The sequence below is a fragment of the Gouania willdenowi genome, chromosome 6 (genome assembly GCF_900634775.1).
Source record: "Gouania willdenowi chromosome 6, fGouWil2.1, whole genome shotgun sequence".
NCBI classification, from domain to species: domain Eukaryota; kingdom Metazoa; phylum Chordata; class Actinopteri; order Blenniiformes; family Gobiesocidae; genus Gouania; species Gouania willdenowi.
Genome location: NC_041049.1, coordinates 6,950,748 through 6,968,895, shown reverse-complemented (window position 1 = coordinate 6,968,895; position 18,148 = coordinate 6,950,748). Strand labels below are relative to the sequence as shown.

Sequence of the window (18,148 nt, the reverse complement as noted above, 5' to 3'; positions counted from 1 at the left end):
CCACATCCTCTGCATGTAGCCCCTCTGACTAGGATTACTGGAGTAGTAGCATTCCATCAGAGCCCTGTTCTTGCATCTCGCCCATTTCCGCCTTGTTCCAGTAGCCCATTTTATATATTTTTTGTTGATTTGTATGTTTTTTGGAGTCATTTTGTTTTGTGTATTTTACGGTGTGTGTTTTTCAGGGTCATCTGTCTTTTTGGGGGGAACTAAAAATTAGACCAAGGGCCACATGTGGCCCCCGAGCTTACCAGTTGACCATATATGAGCTGATACATGCACACTGAGGATTTATTTTTCAAAATAAAACAAACTAAAAAAGCACACTGGCTACATTTAAAGGGTTAAGCTTGCATTATGCCATAAAATCTGATTGAACCAATGGGGACTAATGTCATACCTGAGTGAAAAATATGGTCTGAGAACAATCAATGAGTCAGAAAACACATGGAAAATACATCAAACTTTAAACTTGTTGCTCCAGCACTGACACACACTGTGAATATGGCAACACGAAACAAAGAAAAGAGGAAGAAAAAAAGAGTAGTAAGCTGTTAAAGCCATCAGAGACAGGGAGGGTCCCCACTGTTGTCCATAAAAGCTTAAACAGCTCAAAAACTCTGTCTCACTTCTTCTCCTCAAGGCTTTACGTCTTTTTTTCTCTCCTGGTTTACAACATTTAAAATTCAAATGTAACTAAAAGACGCTGTCGGTGTCCATCCCTCAGCTTCCTCCACTGATCAAAAATCACCAGAGAACAACAAAGTCCTACTGTGGACGGAGCCAGAATTCATTCACCTTTGGTTGAATATAAAAGCCTGCAGGAGAACAACAAGCAAACAGAAGAAAAGCCACGAGGCAAAGCAGACAGAGCCACTAAAGCACTTTAATGCTTGAAGCACAGTGAGCTACAAGTCTGTTGACTAAGCAACAGCTTTAGAACCTTTTTTTTAAAGCTCAATGACGATTTACCAATTACATGCTCGCCTCTATTGTCTGACTGTAACTACTGCTGTATCAACGTGATGGAAAATGCACCTCATACAACCCTAAGTCAAAGATTTTAATGCATTTTTAAACAAATTTAAAGCAGAACTAAGTAACTTTTCGCGTTAATAAATCCTTCTCATAGTCCCTGTGAGGGTAATACAAGTGTTTATGGGGTGATTGGGGGTCTTTCATCTACCCCTGCTGTCTCTGGCCAGAAAACCGCGCTTCCAACTTTCGTGCCTCCGAAATGGTAACAAGACCTACTGCTTTACCACAACCCGATACAAACTAATGCTAGATTATGACCAGTCCCGAGGCTGCACACGGTTGTCTATAAATTCACTGTTCTCAAACTTATATCATGAAGGAGCAGCAAAAAAATAGGCACAGAAGACTTTTGTCCGAGGAACACAGCAATCACACACTGTCATTGCGGCAACAGGCACGCACACACAACCCAGCGCTCCATCAGGCAGCACACACACAAATATCCATCCATCCATTTTCAGAGCCGCTTTGTCAGCACACAAAGAAACACATCACACACACATTTCCACTCTCCCTTCCGTATTACTCCCAAATCATTCATTTAATTTACTTGTCTCTCTTCCTCATACTGTTCACATGGTCACATGGGACTATATGTGTGAAAGCACCCTTAGTGTCACTGTTGTAGTAGGATTTTTCAGTGATCGGTTGCTAACGTCTTGGGAGAGCAAAAGTGCGCATGTAGCTGTGGGGTGGGGCAGGCGACGGGGGGTGCAGAGTGTTTACGACAGTGACAAAACCAAAAGGGAACTTTAGGTGGAGCGCTAAGCGCTAGTTACTGAGTTCTGCTTTAAACATGTTTTTATTAACTTTTTAATGATCCATCCAAAGATGTGTCAGAGTATCAATATTAGAGCTTAAACAAAGTTAGGTTGTTCACTAAAACAGTGCCCAATTCTTACTGTTTATGGGCACTGTTTATGTTGTTACAGATTTATTGAGGGTATTTGATAAACATTTAAACTTCAATGTTGGATAACTGATTAAAAAAAGAAAACTTTGACTTTTTAAACAAATCCTAAAAATGTTAATATTTATTTATTATTTATTATGTATAAACAAACAAACTGCAGCAGTTTATAAATGTTGTTTAATGAAATTATTTTTGCACTTGGACTGTAATTTGGTACAGGGTGTCAAAGATAGAACAATTAATCTTTTTTTTTTTTTTTTAAATCAAAAATGTTTAATTTTCATAAATGTCCAAGGAATTATGTTTTAAAAAATGATCACTTCCGCTTTGGCTTGACTTGACAGAACTTGATTAAAGTCTGTGTGGAAGCAAGGCACGCAAATGCCAGCACGAGCGACGCAAGTGTTTTTGGAGAATATCACGCATCTTCACCATATTTCCAATTAAACAGGTTGGTAAATGTGCAGCATTTGGAAAACAAACAAAGGGACTGTTCATCTATTTATATCAAAAAAATATTATGTATGATATCTTGCTGGAGTGCACGCTCTTGCAGTCTTGCAGGATTTCAGCGTACCTTTTTGGCGACAGAGTGTGCAGTTTAGATCTGATCCAGATGAAAATCGCTGAGGTAATTGAGGGACCAACTGGAGATAACGGAGTTAAGATTGGTCAATTACGCACAGATAGACATTTTGTAGGTTTCGCCAATAATGAAAGACACATTATTCAATTTTGAAACAGATCCAGAATCACCATATAGCCCAGATCTGTCCAAAATTCAATGGAATCTTCCATGGAGTAAAGACTATCATTGGTTCAAATTTAGTCAAAATCTGTTAAGTACTTTTGACATAATCCTGTTAAAAAAATAAACAAGCGCACTCAGAGAGCATAAACCTCCACCTATAGTGCCAAGTTTCCTCCTTGCCAGATATCGGCAGTTATCTGGATCAATGATCCTGATCATGGTATGATAATCATGTCAGATCATGAAACCGGCAAGCTTTCGGTGAGTTTTACTTTTTTTATTCTTTGTTTTTATTTTGTTTAAACGTGTGAATGGAATCAGATTTCTCCCTTTGGTTGTTTGGCTTTGATGCTTTCATTTTGGACGTGTGTCAGCTGATCTGTTTTCTGTGCGTTTCGGCTTTCTCTCAGCTGAACGTATGGATATAAGCAGCACTTTGAGCCCTGTTTTCATCTCGGTCTCGGTCTCGGTGTAACACACGCACACGCACATCATTATAATTTTTTTATTTATTATTTTATTGTTAGTTTCTGTTGGCTTTGCGGTTGTCCCTGAAGAAACAACATCTTCAATGAAAGCCCTTAATGAACGAACTCACCTTCAACCCTTATGCTAATGAAATGTCAATGACATAACCTCCTTGGTGGAGCAGAACCAGATGTGGACCTAAATAGTCTTCATTGGCAAAAAAAAATAAAATGTGTCAGTTTCCCTATTTTGTCAAAGTTTTTCTCAATTCACTGACAAAAGCAAAGTTTGGCATGGCGAAAAGAAAAGACGTCAAAAGTGGTACAGCAGAAACCACAAAGACCCCAAACAAGAACTCATTCATCCTCACCCTGGAAAGACGCACAAGAGTGCACTGTGAAAACCAAAACACTGGCAATGATCCTGAAACTATACACACACACACACCCGCACGGCACCAGTTGGAAGCTGATGAAAGTCAACTTCAAGCCATCAACTGGTCCTCCTCCCGACTTCACCCTAATCTTCTGTTCGTTTCACTATTTTAACGCCGTTTTTTTTCTTCTTTCATCCCTCCTGGTGTTTCTCCATCCAAAAGCCGTTTCTTTTGCCTGTTTTTGTTGCTGCGTTCTGCTCACATTTCCCTCTATCTTTCAAATGTGCCTGTTTGCGTCCTTTGCACTGCATCATTAGGGCTGGGAATTAATGAGCTGATGAGATGTTGTAATAAAAACGCTGGACTCATGCAGAGTTTGGCAGAGGTTGGGCAATGTTTCCCAACTGTTCTACTGTGTGTGTGTGTGTGTGTGTTAAAAAAACTCACACTGGGTCAGTTCCAACTCACACACTTTACAATACCCCCAGTGACTCTGTTCTGGGACCCAAACACAACAACGATCCAGCCAGATGCACAAAGCTGGTCCGATTGGTGTGTGAGGGTGCAGTGAGTGATGGAAGTGATGTGGAGGAATAATAGATGTGTCCAAAAAATAAATAATAATAAATAAATAAAACCAATGACAGCTTTGTGATGATGTCTGAAGTTGAAACGATGTGGTTGGGTGAATTGGGCCATTACTATTGACAGAATGAAATCATTTAGTCCAGTACTTTAATTAAATGTCTCTATAGTAGAGTCTCTATAGTAGAGTCTCTAAAGCATACCTATACTAGTCATGCTTACTACATCAATCATGTTCTCTACAAGTACAACCAATATTATTTTTTCTTAAAAAAGGTTTACATTTATTTAAAAAAGATCACTTTTCTGAACTATTTTACTCTTTAAAATACAAATTTTAATTCTGGACCAGTAATATTTATTATTATTTTTTGTTTTATTTATTTATTTATTTATTATTATTATTATTATTATTATTATTATTATTATTATTATTATTATTATTATTATTATTATTATTATTATTATTATTATTATTATTATTATTAATAATAACAAGAAGACAGTCATTAACATCCCCTGCCAGATTGGTTGTCATTATAACAATCTTTTCCTAAATGTCCTAAATCTAAGAACTTAGATATATACATAAGAAAATATTATCACATCAGAATATAACATTACTATCATAAACGGTTTCTAAGAAAAGCTGTCCCCTTTGAAGATACCTCGAACAGAGTAAAAAAAACGGCAATAACTCCTGAAAACATATTTGCACATTTTCGAACTCCATCAAGGTATTGATACTCTGAAGCCACACACCAATTTTGGTTATCCTATCTTAAATGTTTTCTAAGAAAAGCTGTCCCCTTTGAAAATACCTCAAACAGAGTAATGAAAAACAGAACAAGGGCAAATAACTCCGGAAAAAATAACTGCGCACTTCTCATTTTCGAGCTCCATCAAGGTATTGATATCCTGAAGCCACACACCGAATTTGGTTATCGCATCTCAAACGATTTCTGAGAAAAGCTGTCCCCTTTAACTCGGACGGACGGACAGACGGAGCTCAAACCTAAATCTCCCTTCCACACTTTGTGGAGGGGGATAATAATATATTTATTTTATATAGCGCTTTTCAAAAAAATTTAGACACTTTACAATGAAAGTACAGACAACAAAAATAAAAGAGTACATGCAATAATGAAAGTTTAAAGAGCCATTTGTAACATTAAAATTAATATGATAATTAATAATAGCAGTTAAAAGCAAGTCTGAATTGATGGGTTAAAAGGTGTAATTTGAGTAATTTAGTCCAAAGTAGTACAGTTTAAAGTAGCAACATTAAAAAATGTCACTACCTCTAATACTTAAGGTTTTATCTTGCTTTTCATCCCATTTTTTGAACATTGTTTTTATTTACCACTACGGACAATAAAATAATGTATATAACAGCTCCTTCTGACGTGTCTAGAGCTCTTATTTAGCAGTCCCTGCGTAAAAACTATAAGAAAATGACAATTACCATATTAAAGGAAAAATTAGGGCATTTTTCCAGAAATATGCTACCCACAATAATATTCCTATCAGATAAAAACATAATTCATGCCTCATAGATCAATGAATTGAACATAATTTACTTCAAAAAGAAAGAAAAAAAGTTGAACACTCTCTTATTGACATTGTGGGAGTTTCACACATTGCATTGTGGGATGTTGAGTCCCAAAGACGGATGCATAGAAGTGTTTTTCCACCATTCTCACTGTGATTTCTTGTGTTTGCATCAAAAAAATCTCTGAAAAATCACAGTAAGAATGATGTAAAAACATCTCTGTGCATCCAACTATGGGAGATTTTCTCAAACTGGGGTACATGTACCCCTAGGGGTACACAATGGCACTACAGGGAGTACTTGAGACAGACAGAGTGCAAAATTAACCAGTTAATCAATTAATCAGTTCAAAATGATAATCATTATAATGATTATGGAAATTATCTTGATTAAAACATAAACTGAAAATACAGAGGGTCAGTCTTGGTCCCACAATAGACATGAGATGATTAGAAATGATAAAAACTATAGAAATAAATCTATTCAGACTGCACTAAATACCGTTTCATTCTACTTATTTACAAAATGAGATTCTTCAAAATGTGTGTTATCACTCATTCGTCAATCATTATGGTCTATAGTTGGTTTTACAAAGTATTCTGAGCAAAATATAGTCAGACATAGAGGGGACATGGATTCATAAATAAAGAAAGGGGGAACATAAGTCAACACTGGTCTATGGGACTCCATGCCCCACTTTTTCAACAAAACATAATTTCAAGCGACAATTTCAAGCTTTTACATCTTTTATCAAGCAAATAATCTTTGATTTATTGATCTGTGAGATCTACATGATGTCTTCATCTTACTAAAAAAAAAAAAAACTTCACGAGAAGCTTTAAGAGTTTCCACAACGACTTAAAAAAAACATAACCTGACTAACATCTAGTATTATTATTATTTTTTTGTACAACTTGCATCCAAAGTTGACTACAGTTGAAAAATTCTTAAAAACTTCCCGTTCTTCTCCAAAAATCCCTCCAACAAAAACCCTGAACCTGAGAAACTGACTTTTGATCAGTAGCCCCTTGCATTTGTTTTTCTGTGATTTGACGAAGTGACAAGGAACAAGATCCCAAGGTCGCCTGGGAAATGCAGCCGTTAATGGAAACAAAAGCAATTTAAAAAACCACACAACAGCAGCACAGGGTGAGGAGGACAAAACAGACGGACACCACGAAAGGCGAGAGAGGAAACGGTGACGGATGGAGACAGAAGGCCGATCGGAGGATGGGAGCTGACATGCAGACGCGCCCGCTGCAGCGACACGCTCCAATGTGAGCTGGCAGATGGTGAGCAAACTGAGGCACATCATAGAGAGCAGCCATTCACGGCAACTAAATCAAGCCGTCACACAGGACGCTTTCATTTGAGGCCAAACGCCATGACTCAACGTCCTCACTGACACTTCACAACTAAACAACTACTGTGTCCCAGAAACGGCTATTATTCCTCTTCTTACTTCCTGGTTATAAGGGATGTTGAAAAAAATTGATTCTACGATATATCGCAATATTATGATTCTCGGATCGATTCCAAATGCATCCATATCGATTTTTTTTTTATTTAATTTTTTATTTAATTTAACCAGGAAAGTCTTTTCCACTGCAGGAGACATTGTAACTCCACAAAGAAGTGCGCTGAAACCTGGGCATGTTGACCAGCTTGTGTTTAAAAAGAAAGTACTAACTTTCTGCATTTATTTGTTGTTCGAGGCATATACCTCGATACCATAAATGTATCGCCAGATGCCAGGCAATACACACCTCGACTGGTTATGGGTGCAACTTCCTGTTTGATACCAGGGGACTATATTTATTACAATGAAAGAAAAACAGTTACTTGAATTACACACAAAACACTGAGTTTCTCCCAATAAGAGCCGAGAACACAGAGTATTGTTTTGAACCAACAGAACCTTGACTCTTAATTTCATAATTTTAAAATACACATTTTTACAATTAAAATAAATAAATAAATAACTAGAGGTAAACTTGATTAATTTGTAAGTATGTTAAAGGGATCCTCACCTATTGTTACAAGTTTGGCCTAAAATCTTTGAAATGTACTTACTAGAAGATCTATGCCTAGGCTAACAAAACACATTTATTTTATTGCAGAGTATAAATGAGACGACTTCACAGTTTAAGAGTATGTGTTCCGCCATCTTGAAATCACGTGATTGATGATGTCACATGGCCCCACTGCCTGCAAACATCCCATTGTTTTCTATTGGAGTGAAACATTCAGCCTGATTTTTAGATCATTTAGCAGCTTTACTCCAAGCAGAGAAGAAGAGCTCTCCTAAGGGATCTTTCCTCTCCCCTTAAACAGTGAGGCTTATGCTCTGGTGGCTGAAGTTAGTGAATAATCACAAACTGTTGAAGGACTCCCACCCAAAAGGACTTCCATACTCAGGGCGTTTGGCCAGCCCAAAGAGCCGAACACAGGGATTTATCAATTTTTCAAACTTAATCAATCAGTGAATTGATCCAGATTATCACAAAAAAAATCTAGTCGCTTCTGCCTTATCCCATTACAGATATTTCCTGACAATTTAACCCAAATCTCTACATTAGTTTTAGAGTTAGACTGTTGAAAGACAGTCACAACTCTGTGGTTTGGTAGTGAACAATGAAGCAGAGAAGAAGAGCTCTCCTATGGGACCTCTCCTCTCCCCTTAGACAGTGCATGACAGCTCACAGCAGCGCATACTCGACCAAAGCATGTGTGGAACTGAGTGGACTATTGAGAGTGTCTCGATGGTGAGGGAAAATGATCAAAAAACGAAACAAGCTGTGACACTGGACATGTCCGGGAGAAAGAGGAAGTAGCGTGTGGGGGAGAATGACGAGGGGAGAGACTTGGAGGAAGGCCAAAATACAGTAAATAAATAACAAAATAACAATTTTGCCATCAAAAGCCCAGTCTCAGTGTTGTTTTTGTAGTTTTATAGAAGGAAATTAATGTTGAGGTGTCCCTAAAGAAAAAAAAAACTGCTTCAAAGTCACTTTTTCAGAAAAAGGCTTTTTCTCAGCTTTTTGTCACAAACTGGTGATTTGTGGAAACTTGCTTCTGTTCAACTGCTGATTACGGAAGAAGCTAGAAACAAAAACATTTCTGATGAAAGTAAAGAGTTATCTTTCAGAATCTGGTTTCAGATTTCAGATTGTCATAGGACAAAATATTCTGTGGGTCTTGAAAAATCAGTGAAAATCATCTAAAACGCCAGCAATATGGGGTTGGCTGTTCTGAAAATGGCTGGCAATGAATGAGTTAAAATCCAATATAATTTTGCCTTTTTTAAAAAAAAATATATATATATATAAAACTAAAAAAACTAAAAAAAAAACTATGTTTTTTATAAAGTAGACACTTAATTTTCAGAGAAAATGCAAGTGAGAATACTATATACTGAAATTGTCACAGGGTTCTACTGACTCCGAGGGGTAGTCTAGAGACCAGTCTTTCACTAACTGAGAGCTACTCCAAGGTTACTGAATAATCTGAATGGATACCACTCTTAATAGTCTGAAATATTCCAATTTTACACTTTCACTTCAATCAGAGACAAAATGTTGAAGGACAGCAGGGAAAAACTTAACAAGGTAAAAAATAATCAAATAGGAAATACTGTAATATGTACAATTCTTTCATTTTTTATTCTCAAACGATACGAAAACATTTCATAGGAAATTATCGAGTCTCTATTTTATTACTGACTTGAAAAGTTAGTTACAGTTAATTATGTAAGAAATTATAAAAATCCACCTTCATATATATATATATATATATATATATATATATTCTAACAATCCAAACACCAAAACTGCAGCAATTTTAACAAAATCCTACCTGTGACCTTTAAAAGAAGAGTTTCTGACTCAAGTTCTAAATGTAGATTAATGACAAGTCCTAAAAAGTCATTTAAAATGGACTGATCTGGAGGTTTAACTTAGAGATGAAGCTGCTCATGGGAAATAAACTCAAAAACCCTGCTTTTTTTTGCAGCAAAGTATAAATACACACATGAGAAAAAGTGTGTGTGATGTGGCAAATATTACGTGACATTGAAGAAGAGGAAAATAAAAAAAGCATAGGGAGTCAGAGCGCGTCTGCAAAAAAAAAAAAAAAAAAAAAAATCCTTTGAAATTGAAATACAGCAGTCAATAAGCTCAACCCTTTAACCCAACACAAGCCGCCAAAATAAGCAGCTCAGTGTTTTCGATAAAACCCGCAGCTCTGCTTTAGTGCTGAAAGAAAGCAGAAAGAAAAGAGGAAAGAGTTGGAAAAACTACAAAACTCTGAACTAAAGGAGGAGACACACAAGGTCGCAACGATTTTCCAAAAATCAAGAGGACTCGAAGATGAAGGATTATATGATTTATTCCTATGAAAGTGATTTTAAATGCTTTTTGGATCCAGGGACTCGTCCATAATCCTTACATCAAATAAACACAAATCACTGCCATTTGTAGCCCTAAAAACATAGGAATGATCTATTGTTTGAATGTATAAACTATGTATGAAATGTGTTTAATGTATTATCAATAAATAAAATGTGTGCATTTATTTATAAAGGAAATAAGCAGTTTTGTTGCACGATTTTACAGCCACTGAGACAGCCATCCCCCTTTACAGTGATACATCACTGCATCGTGTCCAGTATCTTATATTATTATGATTTATTGTACGTGGAAAGCAGACGTGGGCAACTTTTATCACAGCGGGGATAGTCTGATCCAAGGGCCACATTATTAAAATTAATGTCAGCATTTTATAAAATGAATGATGTGAACATCAAGACAGGAAAGAACAAATTAAGTTTTTATGAGTTGTTGTTGATTGGTATTTTTTCCTGTCATTGTGGTGTTTGTTATTGTTTTATGTTTTTAGAGTCTTTTTTCTTTGTATTTCTGTTATCATTTAGTATATTTTTTGATGACAGAAGATGACACAAAGCACTCAAAAAAAAAAAAAACATGCAAACTTGCAGAAAAATCTCCAAAAGACACAAAATGACAGCAATTAAACACAACAATAACTGACAAAAAATATACAAAACATCAATAAAAAGACATAAAAGCAAAGATAAATACACAGTGGCAACAAATTACAGAAAAAAATAACTGAAAAATTTACAATATCAGCAAATAAGCACAAAAAATTACTCCAAAAAAACAAATAAAACAATAAAAATATGCAAAATGATAGAAAAACATAGAAAAACACACAACAAAAGTATACAAACATGACAGAAAAAAATATACAAAAGGATAACAAAGACACACAAAATGACAAGAACTATACACAACAATAATGGGAAAAATATACAAAAATAACTAAATAAGAGAAAATCTGAGATGACAGATACACAAAATGACAACAATGATATTTTGTGATGACTGCCATGAGATGAGTTATTGTTATAATTAGCGCTATATAAATAAATATGAACTGAACAATTATACACAACACAATGAGTGAAACAACAAAAACACACAAAGTGACAACAAATGTATACAAAATAACAATAAAAAAGACAACACAACAACAAAAATGTACAGAAAAGACAGAAAAACATAAAATAATTTGTATCTTTATTTGCTCTGATTGCTCTTTATTCTAAATGTTGACATGAATGTTTATAATGTGGCCCTTGGACCAGCCAATCACATTGTAGTGGCCCCGCTGTGATTTAAAGTGAAGTCAGATGTCATTGATCTCTACCTGTTCAGAGCTCAGACACACGTGTAGATCTCTGATGTCATCAATCCCAGCGTCTCCTGTAGAAACAAAGAAAACCGTTATGGAAAAAGACTGGTTTGGGTTTAGAGCTGTCGTCATTCGATATGTGAAAACACAGCGTGGACTGGTGAAAAACCAGAGGATTGATGGGTTTGGAGGAGTCGGACAGGAAAAAAGGCAGGTGAAGCATTTGTCGGTGATTATGGTGATGCCTTCAGGGACTGTTTCAGGTTTCACTGCTTTGCTCTGCTTTGTCCACTTCACTACAATTCATTGACATTCCAGACGTTCGCTCACTGATCCTGTCCACTTATATTCAAACTTATGTTGTGCTGCTAAACCACTTGTCAAACCCAACACCCAGAGGACCATTAAATATTACATTTTGGAGGGGATCCCGATCAATATGGTGGATCAGTTTAAAAAAACTGGAAAATCCCAATTTCTCATCATTGGCGGCATTTCAAACATTCATATCTCACTTTGGAAATGAACAATTTATCTGGATCTGATCTGTTTGCACATTTCATCACAACCTTTCTAAAAAAAAAAAAAGGTGCAGTCCATAAATTTGGACCTATGGTATGGTTAGTAGAATGGGGATGGTAATGATGACAGGATCAGGATCATGATGACGCAGACACACAACAATCCGTAAATCTGAAAAGATTTAAGGAGAAAACACGCAGGATATTTCTACACGCATACAGGTCTCAAGTCAACTCTTCATCGAACTATACAGCGACGACATGGAACTCATCAACTGGTCATTGAGCGCCATCGACAAAATCTTCACGACGAGGCAATTACTACAGCACGAACCAGCGTGTCCAAAGGACACATACCCAAGTGGATATGTCATGGATGCACGAGGGAGAAGCCAGATGCTCTGTCTCTCCCAGTGGAAGATGTGGAGGACATCTATCTGCTAGGGGTCATGATCTTTGGCCTGCTAATGATGGGGGTATGTGTATGTGCATGTGCCTTTCTGATGCATCGTATGCTGAGGCGACTTTCCGAGGATATGAAGGTACTCCGAAAGAAGAAGAACTTTTCGTTTGGAGAGTTGGAGGAACGTAAACAACGACTGGAAAAGAAAGCTCGAGGAGATACGGAGAAAAAGGACAGTGAGGAGGAGTAACAACAGGAACAATGACTGCAGACGAGAACGCATCACATAAAAAAGGACAAAAAAAAAAAGAGACGTTAATAAAAAAGATGAAATTATGGTATGAAGAAGATGAGAATGTTTGACTAGGGAAGAAACGAGGTTTGATGTAAAATTATCTGTGTTCAAATCAGGGGACGGATCTGGATAAGCAAAATGCTTTTTTCCGTCGCCTTTTCCGGCATGCAAAAGGACAAAAAAAAAAAAAAAAAACAATGATGTGATTTTGCTCTGAATGTCAAAGTGAATTTCTGTGATTGCAACCATGTCGGAAATGAACTGAATAAAAAAAAAAAAAAAATCATTGATCCAGATAACTGACAATATCTGGGAAAGAGGAGATGTGGGGCTTGGTGAGACTTGTTCTCTGACATTCTGTGTGTGTTTTTTTTCTTATTTTGTGTGTTATGAGTCATAGTGTGTTTTTTATATATTGTGGTTTGGAAAAATGTTCACTTATTTTTGTTCATATTTGTAGTCTGGTCTTGTGTGTTGAATCAATCTCTATATTTTTTTAGGAGTCATTTTGTGAGTTTATAGTGTTGTTTTGTGTATTTATGAAGTCATTTTGTGTGTATTTTTATGTTGTTTTGAATATTTTTATGGGTTTTTTTGTGTATATTTTTTGTCAGATCTTGTGTGTTTGAGTCATTTTGTGCATTTTTGAGTCAATATATGTGTTTATTAAGTAATTGTATGTGTTTATGGAGTCATTTTGTGTGTAATGGAGGCATTTTGTGTGATTTTGTAGTCCTTTTGTGTGTTTATGAAGTCATTTTGTGCATTTTTCGAGTAATTTTGTGTGTTTTTGAGTAATTTTGTGAGTTTTTGGAGTAATTTAGTATGATTTAAAGTCATTTTGTGCGTTAATGAAGTCATTTTGTGTTTAGGCATAATTTAGTGTTTATGAAGTCATTTTGTGTGATTTTGGACTCATTTTGGGTGATTTTGCACTGATTTTGTGTGTTTGTAAGTCATTTTGCACTAATTTTTTGTGTTTGTAAGTCATTTTGTGTGATTTTGGACTCATTTTGTGGGCCACACAAAAAACAAGATCAAGGGTTGTATCTGAACTGTAATCTTGTGAGATGTAACCTCTCAACATCAATGTCTTTGTTCTCAAACCAACCACAAAAATTAAGTTTCCTGTGTGCTTGGTGTCTGTATTTTTAACCTCTCCTTGAAAAAGTTTCTTCTTTGACATTGAGCAAAGTCTCTTTTAATCATTTTTGTGATTCTCTAAAATGTGCCATAAAAACAACTTAAAATGTGATTCTACACAGATAATGTTCAGTGAGAGACTTTAAAAAGGCTCAATGTGATTTCATAGAAACAACAGCAACATTCACCACTTCATCAAATGAAAATGTACCAGGAAAGACACAAATGTGCAGTAGATCCTGTGCAGTCAGGGTCATATTCACACAACACCGACGGCAATGTTCATTAAAAGTAATTAATTCAAAAGAAAATGAAGCCAAAAAAATGTGGGATAATCTTCTGGAGCCTCATCATCAGCACTCACATGAACTAATAATGAATTAATTTGTGATTAAAACAGGAAAAAGAGAGGAGAGCAGTTATTTAATAATAATAATAATAACAATAATAATAATAATAATAGTAATAATAATAATAATAACAATAATAATAATAATAATAATAATAATAATAGTAATAATAATAATAATAACAATAATAACAATAATAACAATAATAATAATAGTAATAATAATAATAATAATAATAATAATAATAATAATAACAGAAGTACTTATGGAAATGGTTTTGGAGAGGATGTTTGATAATGAGACAGGAGCAGACAGAAAGCTACAGACTGTGTGTGTGTGCGTGTGTGTGTGTGAGTTGCCATGAATCTGACGATACGATTCACGACTTGCTTGTCGCAATACGATATATCCCGACACTCAACAATACGATATATCGCAATATATCGTGATATCAATAAATACAAATTTCACCCTTACAAGTACAAAATGGCATAAAATACAATTCAATAATAATAATTCAAGTACTAATATCAAAAACAATTGTATGTTTATCAAACTATTACATTACATTTGTCAACAAACTTTTGTTTGTACAACAGATTCTGATTGAGTTAAGTTCTTAAATTCTTTTAAAAAAAAATACTTTTATGAAGTTCAAATATAGAGAAAATGTAGACCAATTTATACTTTTCCATTATTCATACAGCATGTATCTCCATACTGTAGCAGCACACGCCCACGCATGTAAGAGGAGATAAGTGTTCACTCTTTATACAGTATATTGACATAATACAGAAGAGATAAAAAATTTAAAAATAATTATTAACTATTTTTCCTCATCCATATCTGAACATTGATAAAGTCCAAAAGAAGGTTCCATGTTTTGTCCCATTCATGTAAATCACCAAATCTATGCTTTGTACTATATATACTGTACTTCAATTCTTAAAAAAAATAAATAATAATAATTCATTCACACCAGTCACACCAGTGGTGGTAAGCTACAATGTAGCCACAGCTGCGCTGGGGAATACTGACAGAGGCGTGACTGCCATTTCACGCCTACGGCCCCTCTGACCACTACCAACATTGATGGACCATTCATGCCCATTCATACGAGGCAATGTGGGTAAAGTGCCTTGCCCAAGGATAAAATGACAATGACTTGGATAGATTGGGATTTAAACACCCAACCCTTTGGTTTCTGGATGACCCACTGTACCACGGTCGCCTCATAAATAAGTAACCGCATACATCTATAGAAATACCCAGGATGACGTAGTTTAACAAGGTGTGATGTGGTTCACTGCCACCTAGTGGCCGGGCGTTTACGTGTTATGCATATGATAGTAGGGATGGGAATGAAAAGCTGGTTCTTTCTGAAAACCAGTTCCCAGTTTGTTTGCTTGTTTTTCCTCACCCAATGAGAATCGATAAGGAATCGAATCGATAAAAAGTATCAACAATGGAATCTGAATCCCTAAATTCTTATTAATTCCCATCCCTATATGTTAGCGCAATTAAATGTTTTTTTCTTTTTAAAAAGCGTGATTAAAGAAATCGATTTGGACATTTTTTTTTAAACTATACAATAATCGTGCGAAGAACAATTGCGATATATCGGCGAATCGATTTTTTTTTACACCTTTACTCTTGAGGACAGACTCTGACTGTGTGTACATGGTTGTCTGTGCATGTGTGTGTGTGTGTGTGTGTGCATGTGTGTAGTAAAGTTAGTTTGGCAGCTCTTCTAACAAACGCTGAGGCCGTCGGTGCAATCCAATAGAATAGCCTAGTCTGTCTCCACTCTATCTCAAAGCACCATATGCTTGTGAATAGCAGGGCCGAGCAGTGTGTGTGTGTGTGTGTGTGTGTGTGTGTGTGAGAGTTCTAACACCCAGCATCCACACATCCAGATGGCTTAGCATCAGTCGATACATTGTTGTTTTTTTTCCTCCATCGCAGTGAAATAACAAGAAAAGCGTAAAAAAAAAAAGGGGGAGATAAATATTCATCAAGCAGACGCTAGGGCTGGGCAACACCTCTCACTTAAAAATCACAGTACGATTATTGTGTTGTGACAGGTGTGACACATTTCATCAAAGGGGATTTTTTGAAAACAATAAACAATGTCAGAATTATGTGATAAAAACAGTGCCGTCATAATGTCAAACAGGATTAAAAAAATGTGGTTTTATCCTAAGGAAAGTTCACACAATGACTCATGACTTCAAACCTTATTGTACAGTAAGAAAACTGATACTGTTGAAGCATGAAGGGATTTCTTTAGGAATTCAACTGGCATTGTTAGCAAAAAAAGAACAATTCTGAGAAAATACAAAATTTAAACTCCAATGACGTGAAAGCAGCCTCAGGTCAAACATGTGTCTATAATCAGCTGGTGCAGAGCGTGATAAGCAGGTATAGAAGATTAGATGGAAGAATTAAACAAGGGTGTGTTTTCAAAATAAAAGTGTAATAGAATTTGAAGAAATATGTCAAATAACACTAGACTTGAGCAGAAAATAACTGGGAAAGTACAGTATTTACTTTCTAAAACAGAAATGGCAATACCATATATTTTTTAAATTATGTATTAATATTATCTTTAAACAAAATCAAAAGCAAAGTGTGGCTGGGCTCGTGACGCGGCTGGAGGAGCAGCCGCCGCCCTCCTCTCCCCGCCGCCGGAGGCCCGACGCTCGGCCCTCCTCGCCGCGTCCGTGGCGCTCCCCCCCTACTCTTTGGCCTCGCTGCCATCGTCGGCCCCCTTCAACGGGGGTCGGGGCGGACCGGTGACGGGCAACCCGGTGTCAGTGGTGGCGTCGGCCATGTCTCGGCGGCCGTGTCTCGGCGGCCTCAGTGGTTTTAAATGTTTTGCTTGCCTCGGCCATGACCAGGAGTCGATCAGGTGGAAAAATAGTAGCAAGAGCCTTTTAGCCCAATGAGTATATCTGAGCCTGTGGTCACGTGACTGCCGTAAAGTGAAACGTTCTCCAGGTCACATGACCTGGCCAAAGACGGGCCGTCTCTCCAAACGTACATGGTCAGTATTTCAAGAGGGAAGCCCCGCTCGGAGCACTGATACTGTAAAGCGCTGTATAATGGCCTGAGGAATCATTTAAAATAACTCATGAGTCAAATCTTTCAGTCAAAAAGTCCACAGTGTGCCTTTAGAAAAATAATTCTAAACTTTGACAAACCTTTAATTTTATACAAATTCCTTTGTGGAAAATAAATGAAGTTTCAATTGTGCAAGATTTGGTCTCTTTCCTTTTTACGTTTATGCATCAGATGTTTACTGTATGTAAGGGAACCGTGGCAAGATTTATTACCAAAAATAAAAGTAACTATAGTAACTTTTACTATGAGTATTATTTAATTGAGCTACATTTTACTTGTAATTGAGTATTTTATCTATGACTTACTTGTAATTGAGTACATTTTTAATCAAGTAACAGTAACAGTACTTCTACTTGAGTAGTAGAATATATCAGTACTCTTTACGCCTCTGCTCACATGCATGAAATGTCAACTATTGCACAGAACCTGAAGTAATATTACATGATGGACTACGACAGACGCCTCTTACTGACATGTTTTAGGACAATAATATCACATATTTGCAGAATATTTTTCACCAGAAAACGTGTAGCAAACGTCAACTCTCACATGACCTCAGCATGTGCGTGTTTTGGTGCATTTCTGCTGTATGAGTATTCAATTATTGACAACAACTAACTCCATTAACCATATTAAGAATGTTTGGCATAAATTAGGGGAAATTACAATATATTGCAGAAGAAAATGCCATTTTTAGATTTTGGATTTTTGTTTCCAATTCAATTTTTTGTTTCTTCTAAAATGAATGTCATTCTTCTCATGTATTGTCTTTTCTACTAGGCTTTCTATAATGTGAATGTATGGATGTTAAAAATCACAGATATCCAACGCCTAAAGCTGATGTTTGTTTGTTTGTTGCTCTGAATCCTGAGATGCAAACAGAAACTGAAATGATCCAAAGCATTTCTTAGAGCC

At 36.2% G+C, this 18,148-nt stretch overlaps 1 protein-coding gene across 4 annotated transcripts in view; it reads right to left on the bottom strand.

The window, feature by feature from the left end:
* The window catches only part of plxnb2a.1 (plexin b2a, tandem duplicate 1), a 250,675-nt gene that overhangs the window by 129,513 nt on the left and 103,014 nt on the right, over positions 1 to 18,148 (bottom strand). For 2 of the 4 annotated variants that reach the window (XM_028449132.1, XM_028449133.1), the window contains exon 3: positions 11,414 to 11,469. The exons of the other annotated variants lie outside the window; for them this stretch is intronic. The gene's annotated coding sequence lies outside the window, so the exon portion shown is untranslated. The remainder of the gene's footprint in view (positions 1 to 11,413; positions 11,470 to 18,148) is intronic. 4 annotated transcript variants of the gene reach the window in all.